The sequence below is a fragment of the Ascaphus truei genome, chromosome 5 (assembly GCF_040206685.1).
Source record: "Ascaphus truei isolate aAscTru1 chromosome 5, aAscTru1.hap1, whole genome shotgun sequence".
NCBI lineage: Eukaryota > Metazoa > Chordata > Amphibia > Anura > Ascaphidae > Ascaphus > Ascaphus truei.
In genome coordinates, this window is record NC_134487.1 from 163161432 (window position 1) to 163179780 (window position 18349).

The following is an 18349-nucleotide window of genomic DNA, read 5'->3' on the forward strand; positions in this document are numbered from 1 at the left end:
CAACAAACAGGATCATGCAAAGTATTATGCTGCTTAACTCAGGCTTCTGCCTGCTTTATTTTCATCCAAGTAAGGTACTGCAGCTTTAACATGTGTAGGTTAGAGGTACTCAGATACTTTCATTCAGCAGTTCACACATTTCAGTGTTACAATATTTCCCACACTGTTATTTCAAGAAATAAAACCAAAATCATATAAGCAAATCCTATCCCTTTCAGGGATCTAACTACACATCAGAATCAGTCTCTCTAATAGCTGCTGGCCAACTAAACTGGTTCCCCAGCTTAAAACAATGCTCTCTCATTTAGGGACACAAGATACAGCACAGTCTTTTAGCAACAGCAGTAATCATTTGTTTTGTCTTATCTGTTCGTGGTGTCCAGGCAAATCCTCTGGTACTGTCATACGTGGAGAGGCCGTCAACCTCGATACTGGATGCAGGAGAGTAGCGACACCCCCAGCCCCCAGGCTCCAAGGAGAGAGAGTGAAATGCAAAACCTCTCTGCTCTAAATACCTGTGCATGTGATTAGAAGAGCAGGTGAGGGAGAACTAGAGCCATTGTAATCTGTGGTCTGGATTTTCCATCCAGCTGCCTGAGGTAATGGGAAGCTGTGGAACGGATCATTTGTAACTATTCCTGCACTTTCTGCTCTAAAATGGGGCAGAAAGCTGCCTAACATCTTTGGACTATGTCACAATATATATATATATATATATATATATATATATATATATATATATATATATATATATATATATATATATGCGCAGTGGAAGTGTATTGTGTGTGTGTATTTACCTACCCACTTACTCCACATTTCAGTAACATACATATACATCTAAATAATATTCACATATACACATTTGCTATAAATGGAATTATTACAATTTTACATTATATACACGTGCAATGAATGGAATAAACACTGTAATAAGTTTGAAATCACCTATCCGAGCTGCAATGCATGGCTGATCCCTTTTCTCCAGCTTCCTTGAATGTACTATGAGGAAGATCATATGACCAGAAAATAACAGGACACTCATGCTAATGCACGTGGGCTTGTGACAGGACATGAAGGGGCGGTGCCTTAGTAAATGCTTGTTAAAATAGAATACAAGAAAATTGGTCTTTCAAAGTTGTTTTTTTAAAAACAGAGAATGCTAAAAGTATTTTTTCTTACTACAGAACTGATTTATTATAAAAACACATACAGTATGCAGGATATTGACTGAACTGCAGCTTTAAGACCTCTGGAAATCATGGAATCTAGTTGGACGATCCATCTACATTCCCTGAATAGCAGGGCTTGTTCCAAATCTCCACCGCGTATACCTAAAGAGACCTTTTCAACTGCAAATGCTGACAGGTCGGTTGGATCCGAATTGTGAAGTTTCAGAAAATGCCTAGCAACCGAGCCGATTTTCTTAAATGCTTCAACATCTCTTTTAGCATTCTTTATATTTCTACTGTGTTCTAAAATCCGAAATCGCACTTCCCTCATTTGTATGCCTATATACAAAAAGCCACATGGGCATGTTACACAATGACAATGACACCTTTACTTTTACAATTAAGGAAATAAAAAATCCTAAAACTGTGAGTTTTACTTGAATTTTAAAAGGTGTCAGTTTGCAACATAAAACAACAAGCAGAACATTGCATGCATTTGAAAAATTGCAGAGAAGTGGTGCTCATATGTTAGTGCGAATATAACACAATTGTTATTAAAACAATAATTAGCACACTGTAAACGTCCATAGAAGCTCAATGTTCATATACAGGGGACAAATGACCTAGCGGTGTCCACTTGACTACCACAACCAATGGCCTTTGTATGTAGACCCCTCTTAATGTATAAACCTCCCCAACAATAGGACCTCAGGTATATATATATGGGCTAAGGCCAATTATCTGCCCTTGGGGGTATCCAGTATGGGTCCAGTGTTGCAGTGTTCCGAAGCAGGCAATCCTGCAAGGTAGAAGCAGCAACAAGTGATGTGAAACAAAGGAACACAGCAGAAAAAAGGATCTTCCAAGGAACAAATAAACAGAGGGCAACTCCAGAATAAAAGTAAAAAGGTTTTAATTCCTCAGCTCACAAAAAAAGTGAAAGAAACAAATGCACCAACACGTTTCATCCCGTGGGACTTTGTCAAGGTGTGAAACGCGTTGGTGAGTTTGTTTCCTTCACTTTTCTTTCAAAAGCTTGTTTGTTTGTAATGTTAGGTAACTCCTTGATAAAGTGCTTCACAGCACGAAACGCGTAGGAGTGGTGTTCCCTCAAACCGTTTTTTTTAATGCAGCTTTCATAAATTCATTTTTTATTTGCCACATGACCTGTTCCTTGTTTGCTGTGCGCCACACATCACTTGGATATTCTGCTTTCTCAAGGAGTATGAAACAGATAGGTCTGGTGCCCATTAAATACAACACTCACCTGTGACATCACAAGTGGGTGATTAGTAAACATACATATTAGGTGTGTAAAGAAAAAAGCCTCACCATTGCAAAAGCTATAACCAATTAATCAATTATATAATGAGATCAAGAACACAAAATGAAACTATGATGAAAACCAAATTATGTTGTGAACCTTTGGCAGGCAGTAGAAGGCTGGAGTAATCGGATCCTTCATTATAAGAAAGTCGAATATATTATCATTCACTGCACTTTGTATACAATTCACTGAATCTTTTGAACATCAGACAAAAGGGTCTTTTTTTCACAGATCTATCATTCTCAACATTACTAAGTGGGCTCAATATTTCCTCCATATAGTGCTTTCTGTACAAGATCACAAGAGTCCTCCCCCATCAAAAAGTGTCATCACAAGGTCTGTAGCCTTACTCAATGTATGGATTACATTTTCTATGTTTGGTATAACTCATGTCTATTCTTCTGTAACTCCTCTTTTCCCATCCCAGAGGAGTGTTACATCAAAGTCATGTGAATAGGTACAGGTGTTTATCTTTCTCAGGGCGTGGATATCCGTGCAGGCTGGTCTTGTAAGCAGTCATAGTAAAATATTGTAATGAAGGGCGCTGTGATGGTAACGGGTAGCTGGCCTTCATTAATTTAAGTGGAGCCTGACTGGCTGCCCCTGAAACCGTATGGCAAGGGTTGAGAGTGTCAGCTCTTGGGTCTTATATTGTACCTTACCGTTTTGCCCTGTAATTCTGTTCCCTTTATACAGTACTGTCCCCCATAGGGTTATAAGCTAGGAACCAGGTGTGTGGCGTTTGTTTCACCTAGACACAGGAGAGCCAGGAACGCAGGGGGTATGGGGCTAGCCAGGCTAACGGTTGCTGAATTTTATCCTCCACCATTGAATGCACAACCACAATCCATGCTCTAATTGGCTGCCAGCCCCCCTCAATGTATTAGATAGGCAACAAGCCCTGTATAAGGGAGAGCAGTGTAGCAGATAACTCTTTTGTTGTTGTTGGAGATTTGAAGAGACAAGGAGCTACTGTCGGGCTTCTCAGAGGTGCTTCGGATGAAAGAACTATTCACACAGAGAAGCATGGAGAAGCCCAGCCAGCAGGCTGGAACCAACTGGAGCAGACTGTAGCAGGTGCCCTGAAACTTGGAAAGGGCTAGAGCTCACCCCTCAGACCCCAGTAAGTGTGTATATTCTCTGTAGTTTGTGTTCCTGTGCGTTTACGAAGTCTTATCCAAATAAACCTAATTTTATTTCACTGCCTTGTTTTGCCTTGTGACTGATCCATTAAATATAAATGTGTTAAAAGACATGGTCTACCGTGACAGGCGCCAGGAACTTTTCTCTTGCAGACATTCATACTTTATTTATTGGTCATACATACTTCTTCCTTTGGTGCTCAGGCAGCATCACAAGGGAGGCACATGGCTTGTCACCTTTAACATCGGTGGATATCGGCAATCCTTTGCACTGTACATTGGGCTTTCCTACATCCCACCGGGACTCTCGTCAGGGGTCAACTCTCATTGTAGGATCCATATCCTGTCATCCTGTGCAGAGCCCTTCTAGACCCTACTTTGGACGCAGGTGTGTATTTGTGGACCTGTATTTAGGCAGCTCTATTATGATACTCTGAGATCCTATTCCAGGGACCTCTCCTGAGTATCACACATTCACCATATTGGGTACGACACTCCTTACCCTTCATCATGTGGCCCTAAGTTCAAAAAGGGATACTTTCCCTAATGGAAAAATCAATAAAAGTGACTATGCTCAATAACATATTGAAAGACAAACACTATATACATGAGGAGCCTTCTACAGCTCTATACCCTTATGTGATGTCATTATCTCCCTAGATACAGCAGAAGGTGCTTGGATGTTGCCTAGTCACCCTGGCCCAGGTAGAAGACGAAATAAATTCCCAAAGGTGGGTGGAGCTAAAAGTATACTTGGTGTCCTATACTAAGTGACAGTATGAACACCTTCTGGAAGGTGGGCACGGCTAAGCTGCTTCTGAGCTACTTGGCAACAAATACAGGAAAGGGCACAGTACTTTGCTACAACCCATGCAGTTAACCCTTTAGCCTCTAACCCCCTTGCACATAGCAATCCAAGAGAGGGGTTACCCTTAAGTATCAACATCTTCATCTGCCAGCTTAATAAAAGTCTGTACTATGCTGTTAGTCGGGGGAAGGCATAAAGGTACTTTTGTCTTCAAATCCTTAGTCAAAGTGTAAAAAGTTCTGTGTGTAAGTAGCTTCAATTCTATTAGTTGATACAATGGTGTTACTTGCATCTGTCGCAAAGAAAGCCTTGAGTCTTAAACTTCCAAAAAAAAAACGGAATAGGTCCTTATCTAGTTCAGAGATCTACATAGTGTGCAGTAACGAGTACCTTAGTATAGAAATGTTAAAGTGTTTAAAGTTCCTTTGTTATATTTACCCCAATAATGTCTATCGCCTTGAACTCAGACATCCTCGACTGTGTACACCGTCTGGTTCCTGTCTGATGTTTCCTTCCACCTGTGTGCGGTTTGCTAAGAAATCGCCATGATGTTTGGTGCTTGGGTCTAGAAGATGGGAACATGTAGAAGTCACTTCCTGAAGCCAAGTCCCAGTCACGGGTTCTTGATGCCCTATCGTGGGCTAGAAATCTATTCTGTACTCTTTCATTTCATCGCTGCTTCCATTGATTGACAAAACCGGAATTGTAATCGTGAACATACGTAGGAACTTTTCTTCTTTTCATAGCTTCTATCGCCTAGTCTTCTGTAGTTTTATCTAGATTTGTAAAAGATGAAAGATGGTCTGCAGAGAGCATATTTTGCAATTTATCTTCAATGGTCTTTATATTTTCTTGATTGAATAATTATTTCTGAATACGTTCAATAGTGAGAATAATCAAATCATACAAACACTTTTTAAGGATTTTGTCCCATGTGTTACAGAAGTCCATATCAGAAAAGAGTAGGGAGTAGTTGTACTCCAAGATCCCTCGGAATTCTTTTAACTCATGTTGATGCGTCTTTTAGTTAATAAATAATATACACACGTCTTGTCTGCACCGTGCCCATGAAAGTTCAAAACACCAACTGATCATTTTTCAATTTCCTACAATTACATATCTTTCTTTTTCATATTTGAAATATGTAATATTGCAGCTGTATACTTTTGACCTCTTTTATAATGGCTGATTAATTTGTAATATAAAAAAACGGATGAGACCTGCTTAATTAAAAATAGTTATTTTATGATTTCCAATAAGGATTGGTGAAGGAAACTATGGGCACTTAAGTGTCTTAATATTGTATTTTCTCCGAAATATGTTTTGTTAGGGTCTGCATCTTTAAATCTGTATTTGTTGCAACAGCTACACCAAAAGAGCATCAGAGAGATACTGTATGTATCAAAGTCCACCGACTGCAAAATGAGGTCAAAAGTTGATCAACATTCTGCACCAGGAACACTAAAGATAAGGAATCCTATCGAAAACAATAATTTTTTGCAGTTAAGAGACTTTGATACACATACCCCCTTGCTATGAATTCGTTTTTATCGCGAGCTGGAAGCATAGTTTAAATTTCATTCAGCATCCACCCTTTGTTTAAGAAATTAAGTCGTTTACCAAGCAAATGTGGATAGTAAACACTTGGGAACATAAACTGGTGGTGGATGTGAGAGTCTCCGATAGGTTGTTTCAGTTTTGGGGGGCACAGTAAGAGGATGAGCGGCCGGATACTTTGTTGAGCCTTGGGACCATGAAAAATCTTTTGGAGTCTGATCTCAGATGATAAGTCCTGCATGTGGTAGGGGTGAGGAGCTTGTTCAGATAGATGGTAGCTTGCCCAGAAAGTATTTGAAGGCAAGACAGGAAAGGTGAACATTGCACCTACACTCGAGTGATGACCAATCTAGTTCTATGAACATTTCGCAGTGATGTGTGTTGTAGTTGCATTGGAGAACGAAATGACAAATTGAATTGTAGAGGGTGTCAAGTTTGCTAAGGTGGGTTTGAGGTGCCGAGCCATATACTGCTGCGGCCGAGTTTATTCGAGCATTTGCCCGTTCTCGGCCGCAGTAGTAACCTGGCGCGCGCCAGAGGGTGCCGGGCGCGCACCGAAGACACGGAGGAGCGCCCTCCGATCGGGGCTTTCTCTCTCCCGCTGCCGGGTCCGCCGGGTCCCCTGGAACCCCCTGCCGCCGTCCCCCACATCGCGGGACACCAGGGCTCCCTCGGGGAGCCCTGGACGCGCGTGCAGGGGGCGCAGGCACCCGATGACGCGTGACCACGCGTCATCGGGAGTGCGGCTAGCATGCCGGGGCATCCCCAGGCTTGCGGAGCTAGCCGCACTCAAATAAAATGTGCCGCCTCTGTACTATGTCTCCATAGTCGATAATTGGCATTAGCATCTGCTGTGCGATACGCTTTCTGACCAGCAGGCTTAGAGAGGATTTGTTCCTGTAAAGTACACCTAGTTTAGCATATGTTTTGGTTGTCAGGGTATCAATATGCATTCCGAATGTTAAGTGGGAGTCAAACCATATGCCCAGGTATTTAAAACTAGTGACAGGAGTTAGGGTGGTGTTAGCGATGGTTCTGATCTGGAGCTCAGTCACTGGAAGCTTTAAAAATTTAGCCTTGGTCCCAAATACCATTGTTACAGTCTTGTCAGTGTTTAAAAAACAGTTTGTTTTGGGAAATCCAGTTTTCATGTCTCAAAAAGTCAGATTGTAGTATGTGTTCAAGGTCAGAGAGGCTATGGCTGTGCGCATATAGGATTGTGTCATCTGCATACATGTGTATTGAAGCTTCCTTGCAAGCTGAGGGAAGATCATTGATGAACATTGAGAAGAGTAGGGGCCCCAGAACAGAGCCTTGCGGGACGCCACAGGTGATATCCAGGGGGTTGGAGTTAGAGCCTGAGATGGACACATGTTGGGATCTACCTGATAGGTAGGACTAAAACCAGTTTAAAGCATGCTGCCCTATTCCAGAGCTCTGGAGTTTGTTAAGCAGGATAACATGATCAACAGTATCAAAAGCCTTTGCAAAATCTAGGAATATTGCACCAGTGAGTTGACCCCGTTCCATTCCACACTGGATTTCATTGCAAACCTTTAGCAGGATAGTTACGGTAGAGTGTTTGGGCGAAAGCCAGATTGGAATTGGCTAGTGAAATTTGTCTTGGTATAGTAATTGCTTAATTGGGAGTGGACACATTTTTCCATGACTTTGGATAGGATTGGGAGAAGGGAGATTGGTCTATAGTTTGAGACAGTGTTTTTGTCCCCACTTTTGAAGATTGGGACAACTCTGCCAGTTTTCCAGGTCTTAGGGATATGGCCTGCAGACAGGATAGAGTTGACTATGGAAGCAATTGGTAGAGATGAATCCTAGGATTGGAGCGGAGCACAGCAAGAGGAGAAGGGACCAGCAAGGTGTGGGTTAAAAAATTATTTATTGAAAAGCATGGTATCGGGAACAAAACAAACACTCTGATGCGTTTCAGGCAAAGCGCCCTTTATCAAAGAGATGATTCGCGTCTTCTCCTTCTCACAGTCTTATAGACGGCTCCCCGCCCACATAGATTCATGATGCTGCGTCAATTTGGCGCGAACAGCCGAAAATCAATATCATTGGTCAGGCTTTCCTCCAATAGGATCACTGAATTCAGTAGGTGCGTCTCATGTGGAAGAGAAGTGAAGCGTAGACCTTGCAGTCTCACGAGCAGCTCCCCGCCCACAAGCAAAAGTGACGCTGTATATATCTGTATATATTTAGAGGCAAATACCTATAACTTGAAATTTACTCATTCATATCACGACACACATCGATTACCTGGATTTAAATTTATACATAGATGTTGGTCGAAAAATACAAACCAACATTTATAGGAAGAAAAACTCCAAAAACTCCCTGCTCAGATCTAACAGTGCCCATCCTAGATCACTAATAAGGGGCATCCCCAAAGGACAATTCCTTAGATTGAGGACAGTATGTTCTACAGAAGAGTCCTTTCTAACCCAAGCGGAAGAACTTAAGAAAAGATTTAGGAGTCGTGGCTATGGAGAGAGGGACCTGGAAGTTGCCTTTGATTATGCCCTAAATATGGATCGAAGACAACTTTTGTCTAAAAATAAATCAATTAAATACACTAATGAGAAAAGAAATACTCAAAATGATGCAACAAACCAGTTACCACTCTTCATAACCACATTCTCAAAACAAGCTGAGCAGATTAGATTCATTTTACAAAAACATTGGGCAGTTTTAAAATTAGATGCGGATCTTGATTCATACACTAGTTCAAACCCAAGAATGGTTTTTAAGAAAGCAAAAACCATTGGGAATCATGTATCCCCCAGCTTATACTGCTCAGCGAAAAATAATGTGAAAAAATTACCTAAGGGATTCTTCAGGTGGGGGAATTGCAATCTCTGCAGATATGCAACACAAATAAAATCTGTTAAGAATATTTATACTAATCATATATATCGTATTGAGTCATTCATGACTTGCAATACGAACTTTGTTGTTTACTTGCTGAGATGTGCTTGTGGGAGTGGCTATATAGGCAGGACAATCAGAGCACTTAAAGTTAGAATAAGTGAACATATTCGTAATATTAAAAACCGTGATGATCGATTTCCTGTAGCACGTCACTTTACCACATGCCCTTTAGGATCACTCACTACATTCTCCTATAGTGCTATAGAACATACTGTATAGACATACATCGTAGGGGAGGAGATAGGGAAGCCTTTCTGAATTGCAGGGAGATGTTCTGGATTTATGCCTTTGGGACATTAGCACCCATGGGCATGAATCATGATTGGGAACTCAAGCAGTTTCTGAAATAGTGTCCCATTTCAAGATATATGTTTACTCATCAGATATCTGTACCACAGATTATCTCCCTTAACGTCACAATTAAAAAGTTACTGATGAGTGTATATATATATATATATATATATATATATATATATATATATATATATATATATATATATATATACTTTATCCTTGGAATGTCTATAAGTGGGTTAAATTGTTTATATTGACTATTCTCTCCAGGGATATTAATGTGTATTATGACTATCACTTCTATTCTTTATTCGATATGCATTCCCCCCTATATCCTTCCGTCATTATGATGCACTTGAAATAGACAGATACAAATAGGACAGCGTCATCTATAATAATTGCTGATTCTTTAAGTATATTTATGTGACTTTTTAGATATGTATTCTTTAAAGCAAGTTGCATCCATCTTTGTACTTTCTCTTTGTTCCTCACCTATTCTAGATTACGATTCGCAGATTTATTTTATCTGTTTTTAATATTTGTTATTGTTTTCCTTTATTGTTTTTGTGTCTTTATTTTCTCTATGTTATATATGTTTTATCCCCACCACTAGCCTTTTTCGGACTCCTCGCTCCCATGAGACGCATTCGTTGGTTACAGAGGCTTGATTGAAGGAGAGCCTGATTATTTAGATCCATGTAATACGCTCTCACCTCTAATTTATACAGCGTCACCTTTGCTTGTGGGTGGGGAGCTGCTCGTGAGACTGCAAAGTCTACGCGTCACTCCTCTTCCACATGAGACGCACCTATTGAATTCAGTGATCCTATTGGAGGAAAGCCTGACCAATGATATTGATTTTCGGCTGTTCGCGCCAAATTGACGCAGCGTCATGAATCTATGTGGGCGGAGAGCCGTCTATAAGACTGTGAGAGGGAGAAGACGCGAATCATCTCTTTGATAAAGGGCGCTTTGCCTGAAACGCGTCAGAGTGTTTGTTTTGTTCCCGATACCATGCTTTTCAATAAATAATATTTTAACCCACACCTTGCTGGTCCCTTCTCCTCTTGCTGTGCTCCGCTCCAATCCTAGGATTCATCTCTACCAAGACAACATCAGCGTGATGCACGCACCCCATGAAGCAGCCATTATGTGAGTATTGTCTCTCCCCTATTATCTATGGGGAGTTGTTGACCAGAAACAGTGTTGCAGTGAGAGACCCCTGTTCTGTGGAGTACTGTATGAGACTGGTATGCTTAACCCTTTATTTGTCTCCACCATATGGACAGTTATGTGTTATTGAAGAATCACTGTTTTTAAAACACTGGGTCCAATACTCCCTTTAGCCTCATGTGCTTCTGTTTACACCATGATATGTGGACTTTGATACTTTGACATATGGATTTCCAATGTGTCTGATTCGGACTGAGCACTGCTATTTGGACTTTTGTCCTAACTACCCATATGGAAACAATTGGTTTGGCAATTGCTGGGGCACGAAGTCTTAGGAACCTAGATTGTAGTAAGTCAGGTCCACATTGGCTGCTTAGTTCTAATTTGAGGAGGGCCTTGTGTATTCTCCTCTTCGGATACTGGGCCAAATTGAAAATTGTGGGCAGTGAGACGGAGGAATGAGATGGAGGAAACAAAAGAATTGTGATGCCACTGTTACATAGTTTATAATTTTATCTTCAATGTTGCTTTTAGGCCAAACATGACAAACACCAAAGATTACACAGTTTGGATGTGTACAATTTTTTTTAAGTCGTTTGTGTCTAGAACAAATGTGTTAAGACAATCTGACTATTAGGAATTTCTCATGACTGTCAAATGTAAAAAATTCTCATTATTCTACATGCATTGTCCTCACACTGGCAAGGAAATCTTGTACTCATACAATTACATCACACTTAGCTACACCGCCCGCTTTCATGTTTCTTGAGACATGGTTTCTCGGTGTGTTCATGTAGTCCGTTTTTACTGTATGTTTAGCTTGCAATAAATTTACCTTTTTGTCAGTTTGGAGTTGCCTGGCCATTTTTCCTTCTCTGGATACCAGAAGCAGGAAGTCTTCGGCTGTGCTCTATCTATACCCACCATTACCTTGAATCTACACCGGATGGATTGCACGACACGGATGATGAGTGTCCCATGGGATATACAGGTAAAGAGCCGCAGTGCCTTACTTTTTCCTGTATACCACGGACATTGTCCTTTATATATTCATTATCTGGTTGGGTGTTCATTGAAGTGTATATAGTTGTGGTAGTTATGCAGACTCCACTAGACACTTATCCCTTCCAGTTTTTGTTCATTCTACATATTGGGGACACTCCATCTTCATTTGGACTTTCATTCATGATATTTTTATCTACTACAGATGGAACTGGTTTCAATTGTTGAGCACCACACTCACCATACTTTCATTATTCTACATTCTAGGAATTTCTCAGGACTGTCAAATGTAAAAAAATTCTCATTATTCTACATGCATTGTCCTCACACTGGCATGGAAATTTTGTACTCATACAATTACATCACACTTAGCTACACCGCCCGCTTTCAAGTTGCTCCCCCAAAAACAGAAATGGGAAAACAGCTATAAGGTAAAATAAATTACATTTCAAAACAAAAGAACTGCGTTTCTTAATTAGAAGTGCGTCTGTTCTTCTTTCCAATGGCTTGTCACCAGTAGACAGTACTACTCTGTGATTTAGAAGAAATGTTAACAGGTTCTGGCATGGCAAATATGCTCTCTTAGAACTCGTGTGGGGACATGTAACTGTTTCTTGAGACAATAAGTAAGTTTCATGCTTATTCAACTTGCTAAATTACACAATCTCTAGCTATTACTGTACAAAATGCTTTGGCCATGGTTGAGTTACTTCATTTTAAAAGGATTTATGGTACAATTTGTTTTTCTGTACATTCTCTGTAGCATTAAACTTGATACATTTTTTTACTTAGATATCTGGCAGAACCGTACTAATAGGTATGAAGGGAAAAACATATATATATATATATATATATGAACAACAAGAAAAGAAAGCGCCCGATCCTAGTGCAGCATGAAAAAATACAATTTAATAAAAATGAATATGAATAAAACCAACAAATGCGAACTCACAAACACAGGATAAATAAATTGTGGTGAGCTTTTTCCTGTATCCCCTGCTGGATGTCGGTTCAGCAGAGCTGAGAAAACCCAGACAGAGAGAGGGCGCGCCATCCAAGGCACAACGTGGGCGGTTGGCGAATGAGTATACTCATTATATGCATTTATTTATCCTGTGTTTGTGAGTTCGCATTTGTTGGTTTTATTCATATTCATTTTTATTAAATTGTATTTTTTCATGCTGCACTAGGATCGGGCGCTTTCTTTTCTTGTTGTTCACAGATTTCTGGGAGTTCGTTGGTCCTTGATGAGAGCAGCCAGATCCTAGCATGGACCCTTGGTTTGGTTGATATATTTTTACATTTTTCACATTTTTTATTTTTATTTTTATCTTTGACACACTTAGTGTCATTTTTTCTGTATTTTTCCATTCATCATTCATTTAGTATCATTCAGGAGGGATTCATTAGTGCAGTAGTCATAACTACCAACACATGCCATTTTATTATATTTGTATTGTTCACTGGCATATATTTGTGTTTACAGCAGCTTTTTAAACATTGGCACTCAGCATTTTATTATAACATATTGCATGTATTTTTATTAGTGTGAGTCAATCATCCATAATACTGTTGCATTCACTTTTGCCATTCACCTTTGCTATATCCATTTCATACAATCATTTGGTAATTAGTCTGATTTTACACCTGAGGAGCGCAGTCTATTCTTTGTTTGATATATATATATATATACACAAATCATGAATATCTGGCACTCCTGTAGTGATATAATGACCTGGTGCTTATGTCATAAAAAATAATAAAGCATACATTACCAGAAAGGGTACTGTAAGGAGACAACAGCACTCAGAAGGTATAAGCAGCTATAAACTGTATTAAAGAAACTTGCACATACATCCAACGTTTCAGTCCGCTGAACGGGACCTTCCCCCCTGAGGAAAGGAAAATTAACATGACATACTTTTCAATCGTCAGCAGTAACATGGAGTTATCACCGTTTACATCCGTTTACATTCTTAATGTGGCTCACAAGGGGGGCAATTCTATGTAATAGTTACTAAATGCTATAATATAATATAAATTGATATGTTTAAATATCTATTATGCCCTGTGGTTCTGGGATATAATTTCTCACCATCTTTCATGTCAGTGAATATTTTAAATAAAAGTATGCTATGGGTACATGATATTCTACCTTGTGTTTTATCTTTGTATGTAACGGTTGCAAATGAATTTACACACAAATGACTAACAATAAGCTCAAGCCATCTGTATATTTTTGATGTCATGATAAAATCATTGAAATGTTAATGAGCATTGACTTGTAGTAAAATTAGGTATGCACTAAAATCTATGGCTCATTGGCATCAACTGCTTCTTGCTGGCTTTTAGTGGCTGCCTGCAAGAGAAATATAGCAATGGAGAGACAATATAAAAAAAAATCTAAAATGGAGACAATACCCGTCAGCGTGAACTTTCCTATCATAAAATTAGGGAAGAAAATAAAGGGAATATTCCCGAAAACGTGATGGAACAGATTGAGACATGATCGCATGGAAATGCCTAATGACAAATTCTGCGCTAACAACATGAACACACTTTTTAGGATTTACCCCAGGTTCAACTACTGATATGATTTTTCAGCTGTTTAAAGTAATGTACGTACATCTGTGCGTCAAGGATATCACATGTGTTTGCACTAATATACCTGACTAAACATTTGACGTTTAAAGGTATAGTTGTGCCTACTCGTTTTTTTAACTTGGTGGGAAGCACTGGATCACCAGAACTGAAACACGTTAATTTCAACCTCAGGGACCCCTGATCTCTGAAGGAGCCCCCAATACCAATCCCTGCAGGGAGGAACCATTGAGTTTTTAATATTCCTATTGGCTGTGTACGGCAGAAGATTTGGGAGCCAGGAAGCAAAAAGGCAGCATGGAGTTAAGTATATCAGTTCCCGGAGTTGAATGCGGTTCAGCTACGGTGATCACCTAATCATAATAATATTTTTAAATGACCCTAAGAAGAAATGCCTTTTTAACCCTGTGAGTGCCAGAGTGGCTGCAGCACCAGCGTGGCACTTGTGAGCACATGACTGCTTCTCTGTTGTAGCTCTGTCACTGATGGAACAAGATGGAAGGAATCCTCCTGTTCTACTTGATAGTGATAGATCGCAGAGCACAGAACGCGATCTCCTGTAGAAAAGCGAGCAGGAAGATAATGACGTAGCTACTATGTCATGGGGCCTCTGAAGTGTTAGACCCCATGACATAGTAACTACGTCTACAGGGCACCACAAAGGTTATGGTGCATGACAGGGAAAAACATTTTTTTGCACATATTAGCACATACAATATTTTGTGTTTTTGTTGCATCAATTTACCACCAAAATGTACATTTGGTACTGTGAGTACATAAGCCTCATGGTGCAAGTAAATATGTTTTCCATTTTCCGTTGGGTATGCTCGGCTATTGACATGGCTTGCAAGTAAAAAAAGACAAGGCAGGAAAAAGAAGGAAACCAGATACAAGAGAAAAGGGGGTGGGAAAGGGGTAATGAGACAACAGCGAAAAAAACACACGTAAAAAAACCAAGAAAAATACATTGCGGTATAGTAGTTAAAGGAGAAATGAGAGGATATGATACATGAAAGCGGGAGAGTGAGAAACTGAACAATGGATTCCTGCGGAGTGATGAGTGATCCATATTGTATTGTTCAACACGTCCACGTTTGAAGTTTTGAAAGTGTTGAACACTAAAATTCAGCGTGGATTTAACAAACATTGCCAATGTACTGAAAACTGAAGAAGAAGAAAAAAAAAAACACACAACATTGATCATTTCAGCTTTCCGATAAAGATAATAATTATAGGTGATTTAGTGGAATTCAGAGAATTAGTGACCTGAGGGGGTAATTCAATATACACCAAAACTGCGATTGTCCGAAAATCCGAACTATTTGAAAGGGAGAACAGATGGGATTCCCAGCACTTCAAGCAGCAATCTCCACCAGAAGCCTATATGACTCATATAATGTTATTAACTTGCCCCCTTGAGCATGTTATTTATTTATTTATTTTCCTGATTTGTTTAATATACTTGTAACCCTCTTTCCTGCTGACTAGACAGGCTACTGATGCTGTATATACCTGCTGGCTCACCGAGATCTGAGCCTCCGCTAACTGGGAGCCTGGGGCAACAATAGTAAATGGCAGCGCCTCCACTTGCCCAGGATCCCCTAGATGTGAGATTCCCCTGGACAAGAACAATAATAACAAACCACAAGTATATGTAACAGTTTACTATACATATACGTTGGGCCTAATAACACATATGCATGAAATAACATTAGCGACCATACACACTTATATGGCAGTTATAAGCTTGAATGACATATGCACATATAAGAATGATATAGCTGTATACTAGTAGTTCAGAGTGCACCCACTGTGCAAGTTTCCCTTCCCCACCACCGTGTGCACCCCACACCGTGTCCAATGTACTGGACCAGTCCATTGGTCACTTAACCTTTAGTGTCCCCAAGAAACCCACCCCCCCAAGGCGGGATCAGCGACTGCAGGTAGCGGTGTTGGTGCACTTTATAATAATACCTGCCGGGCGCTCCAGCACCTGGTCACTGATACTTCAAAAAGGATCTGCAGATCCAGTGTCGTCTCTCACGAGTAGTTCCTCACTGTCAGGGAGGTCTCTCACGAGGCTTGACTCCGCAATGCAGTCTGATCCCAAACTACAGATCACCTTGTAGCTCAGGAAGATGCTGTGTCCCTGACTGCTAGTATCAGTAATTGGTAAAGTCCCTAGCTATGGCTGTTCCCTGCAGTACCACAAGCTGCTGGTGCCTAAGGGCCTGCGCTGGGGCCTAGGGGAATATTCTGGCCTATGCAGTGGGTCATTGACCCCCTGCACTACGCACCTCCTCTCCCCTTGCCTCCCAGCACCAACTGACACCAACTGCCTGTTTTCTCCAGCGCGCGGAATGTTTCAGATTCAGAGAGCAGAGAGTTCTGACAACCCCATTGGCTGCTGTGACCACCTGGTATCCCAACTCCCTGAGGCTCATGGGACTTGTAGTCCCACACAGACCCTTCCCTGGTAATGGCCGCCGCTGGGGAAGCTTCTATCTAAAATGGCCGCCTCTCCTGTATCATTGCGCATGTGCAACTCTATCTGTAGGGGCCGCCACAACTATCGAGCTACTGCGCACGCGCGAATCACGCATAACATGGCGGTGTCCTGAGCCAATACCTCCGGGAGTCCACGGCGCCGTGGCTGCCCCAGCAGCTCCCACTAGCACCAGGGTAAGAAGGGGTGGTACCGGAGGACCTGGCTACATCCTCCCCCTGGTGTAATCCAGCGCCCCCGCTTGGGAACGTATACCAATGTCACTCATATTTACACAGTAAAAATGCATATATATTAATACAACTTATCACTTGAATACTCTACATGAGATTATGCATTTCATTGAACATTACAATCACAGATCTCACTCTACTGCGAGCCCACTGCTGAGCCTCATAATGGGGTGCCCCGAATTGATCATGTCATTCTCATGGGAGGTTGACCAACTCTTTGACTTCTGCGGAGCTGTTCTTCAGTCACTCCCTCTGGAGAGTAACTATCCTCACTTTGTAACTCAATCTCTACCCTTGAGGGGCTCAATGGTTCAACACAGTCTCTTTGAGGCACAAAGCATGGGCTCTGTGGATCTAAGGGCTGACTCACTGGAGTCACCTTATCTGACTTTTGACCATGAGGCCCTTTACCAGTAGCTCCTTTGGGAGATGCCCCTGAGGTCGGAATGCCCCTTTGAGATGTTCCCTCCATAGAGTCCTCAGGGTTGGTATTATTTACAGTCTCTGAACCAACCTCTGTTAAGTGTGGCTCCCCATCTAGGGAAGCAGCTGCTATTTCCGGCTCTTCATCTCCTACTTGAGGTATAGGAAGTAGATGATTTCTATGCCATACCTTTACCCGGCCTTCTGAGTCTTTGATACGGTACACCGGGAGGCCAGGCATCTGTGACTCCACCTCACATACACCATCTCTCCAACGGTCGGCCAGTTTATGCTTCCCGGGAACGCCCAGATTGCGAAGAAGGACAGCATCCCCCGGACGAATTTCCTTATGGCGCACTTTATGATCGTAGCGTCTCTTATTACTCGCATTTAATTGAGCCGAAGCTTTCTCTGCCAACTTATATGCCTGCTGCAAACTGTCTTGTAGCCTTTGCACATACTTGAAATGCGTCCTATTGGACACCCCATCGGTAGATATCCGCACACGTACATCCACTGGTAGCGAGCTTCTCGTCCAAACATCAGAAAGTAAGGCGTATATCCAGTGGACTCATGGCGGGTGCAATTATAAGCATGTACCAAGGACTCTACATGCTTACTCCATTCAGTCTTCTGTGAGCCCTTTAGGGTGCCAACCATGTTGAGCAGCGTTCGGTTGAACCGTTCAGGCATAGCGTCCCCTTCTGGGTGGTAAGGTGTCGTCCGGAAATTGGTGATACTCAGCAACTTAAGCAGTTCTCGTATAAGATTACTTTCAAAGTCCCGGCCTTGATCCGAATGCAATCGATTTGGTAGTCCATAATGAATTAAATACTTCTCCCATAAGACTTTAGCTACAGTCACCGCCCGTTGGTCTTTAGTAGGGAAGGCTTGGGCATATCTGGTGTAGTGATCTGTGATCACCAGTACATTTCCGATGCCTCGAGTGTCGGGTTCAATACAAAGAAAGTCCATACACACCAGATCCATGGGTCCCGAGCTTTTCAAATGAGCCATGGGCGCCGTCCGGGTGGGTAGAGTTTTTCGTTATATACAGCGTGTACACCGCCTACAGTGTAGTTCCACAGACTCCCTCATTTTGGGCCAAAAGAATCGATCACGAAGTAGCCCAAAGGTTTTATCGATACCCAGATGACCGTGA

General features: G+C 41.4%; 1 long non-coding RNA gene across 2 annotated transcripts in view; it reads right to left on the bottom strand.

Annotated features, from left to right (window-relative positions):
• The window catches only part of LOC142495553 (uncharacterized), a 39444-nt gene that overhangs the window by 11120 nt on the left and 9975 nt on the right, over positions 1-18349 (bottom strand). Inside the window, exons 1-2 of one of the 2 annotated variants that reach the window (XR_012801760.1) lie at positions 16000-16418; positions 13200-13316 (exon numbers count right to left, since the gene is read on the bottom strand). This is a non-coding gene — a long non-coding RNA (uncharacterized LOC142495553). Of the gene's footprint in view, positions 1-13199; positions 13317-15999; positions 16419-18349 lie in introns of those variants that run through there. The other variant, XR_012801759.1, reaches the window with a different exon arrangement.